This window comes from Austrofundulus limnaeus, unplaced genomic scaffold, assembly GCF_001266775.1.
Source record: "Austrofundulus limnaeus strain Quisiro unplaced genomic scaffold, Austrofundulus_limnaeus-1.0 Scaffold223, whole genome shotgun sequence".
In the NCBI taxonomy this organism is placed as follows: domain Eukaryota; kingdom Metazoa; phylum Chordata; class Actinopteri; order Cyprinodontiformes; family Rivulidae; genus Austrofundulus; species Austrofundulus limnaeus.
The window spans coordinates 705,753-708,416 of NW_013952625.1; the positions used below are offsets into that span (position 1 = coordinate 705,753).

Here is a 2,664-nt window from a genome sequence, read left to right on the forward strand (position 1 = left end):
ATAGTGTGTTGGAACTAAGCTGGAAAAGTGAATAATGAGCAGAATCCATGTGCAGCTACACAACTTATCAGAAAAATGTAAAAACAACACATGGAAATAAAGACAATAAAAAATTTATTAAGAATATTTAAGAGAAACAAACACATCTACAAGTAAAAGGACAAACAATATATATGCACATTTATATATAAAAATTTAAAAACAGTAAAATTTTAATTAGATGCTAAAATATATAGTGTGTTGGAACTAAGCTGGAAAAGTGAATATGAAGGTCATATAAATTATAAAACATGACTTCAAGTTTTTTTAGATTACTTGGTGCATTTTATTAAGTGTATTTATTTACTTATTGGCCCATTTATATATTTTTGTTTTTACTTTTAATTATGTCAGTTTTGGTCCTCCATAACTCTTTGTGGGCGGAGTTTGAAATATAAGTGGAGTTTGGCAAAACTGTGATTGGTTAGATTGACTTGACTTGTGGGTCAAGTTAAAAGATGAAGTATTAATAATGGTAAAATGAATGAGATTACATAAAAATATTTAACTGTCTATTTATAGTTTAAAACAGAATGTTTAAAATAAAAAAATGTGATCATGTAAATATAATTGATTTGGTGTAGCCAACACCCTCCTGTCTCGAGTTATGACTAAAATTAATATTCATATTAAAAAATATTAGTGCTTTCTGGCCTTTTCGACTGAGCTACACGTCCCCCCAGCTGCCCAGTGTTCTTCAAACCCCTCCCACACAACAAGAACCTCCCACTTAGTGACTGTAGAAACACCATTCTCCATTTATTATTACTCGCCCTGCTCTCCTTCATGAGGGTCTTTGTTGGRCTGTTTTACATGAGAGATGTTCTGGTCACATGTATGGAGTGCATGGAGTGCCAGAAAAGACCCTAATGACCCTCACAAGGAAGGGGTTTGYATGTGAATTTTAAGAGTAATTAAGTAATATTGGTTTTAATCCAGTTCYTAGGAGCTGCTAGCTTGTGAATATGTTCCAAATTAACCTCTTTTTCTCCAAACTGAGGTTGTTCAAAAAGTTATCTTTAACAGGTAAGATATTCATTGTTCATAAAATTCTTCCCAAACCTGTTGATCTTAACTGGATGTTAGACATACAAGGCTCTGACAATGACATTAACAAGAAAACAAAACCTCCAGCACAAAACAAATCCACTCATCCCTTCTCTGTTTAAACTTTCCAACTGGAACAAACACCGAAGAAGCAGCAATAAAAGAAAAGGAGCCTCGCCCACAGCTCCGCACACCGTGCAGCAAGCAACGTAAACACAAAGTTTGACAAAACACAGACCCAACCTGTCAACAATGAGGAAAAAAAAATTATAAAATAAAAAACGAAGCGGCACACAGGACAGCAGCCTCGTTAAAACAAAAATTAAAAAAAGAAAACAGAAAACACAAGCGAGCCAAGCAGAAAAACACACGTCACTGAACGATCTGAGCAGGAAACACACAGCGAGCAAYGCCGCCAAAACGCAGCGCACGCAGGAAGGTACAGGAAAGAAGTGGGAGATGATGAGAGGAGAAAATGAGGCAGAAATAAAGGACTGGAGACGGCATGTGGGGGCGAGGAGGAGGAGGAGGAGGAGGAGGAGGGAGAGAAAACTGATCTCACAAACGTGTAAAAAGACAGACGAGAGTGATTTCCAATTCTAACATTTATTAGATCTATTCAATCACAGGTACAGAGTTTGTTTTGTTTTTTTATTGGCAGTGATTATCTACAACAGGCACCAGGAGAGGAAGTGAATGAGGCAGATGAAGAGCGATGTCGCTGACGCCCGGGGAGCACATGTCCTCCGATGACTAACTGCTTTCACAATCGCTCCGGTTTGCTACAGCTTCAACCGACAACAAATAATGACTCAAAGCTTTTCAAGAGTTGTGAAAGAATAAAAATAATAATAATAATAATAAAATGTTTGATATTGCTGCATTTCTCTTGAAGTCTGGTGATTTTTGAAGTGATGCCAAACAGAGGGAGAGCATGTTAACTCCTTAATGGAAGGCCCCAGCTAACAAACTGTGCTATACTTTCCCACAGCGGTTTGTTGCTGTTTCCTCAACTGAACAATGTGTGTTATTATGGTAACATCAATCTGAATGTATAAGAGGATCAGATATGATAATGGTTTCCAGTTTAGCTAGCCAGTTAGCTTCTCTTTTCTCCATTAATGATGTCATCGCTCATAAGATACTGACTATTTCTATCACTTCACAAATCACCAGACTATCCCTTTAACTGGCTGTGGCAGGATGGAGCAAAATCCAGTTAATATGTTTTCTGTTTAGCGTTTGCTCTCATGTTTCATCACTTTCAATTGTTCTGAATCTTCAGCCCATCGCCGTCCAATACTGATTCTATGTCCGTTTAGCTTTTCTTTTAATAATCGCCAGCCAGTCACATTGTCATGCATCCAAAATTACACAAAATCAAATAAAAACYGGACAACATCTAACCGGAGGGAACACAAAGGATGGTTGCGTGGTCAGCACTGGGCTTCCTGGTAAACATCGCTCACTGAACAAAATATACACATCACTATTTACAGCTCTTTCTGAGTGTCATCAATCAATCAATCAATCAATCAATCAATCAATCAATCAATCAATCAATCAATCAATCAATCA

General features: G+C 37.1%; 1 protein-coding gene across 7 annotated transcripts in view; it reads right to left on the minus strand.

Annotated features, from left to right (window-relative positions):
• Positions 1-2,664, minus strand: part of LOC106525338 (regulator of G-protein signaling 12) — a 69,258-nt gene that overhangs the window by 19,281 nt on the left and 47,313 nt on the right. The gene's annotated exons all lie outside the window — the stretch shown is intronic.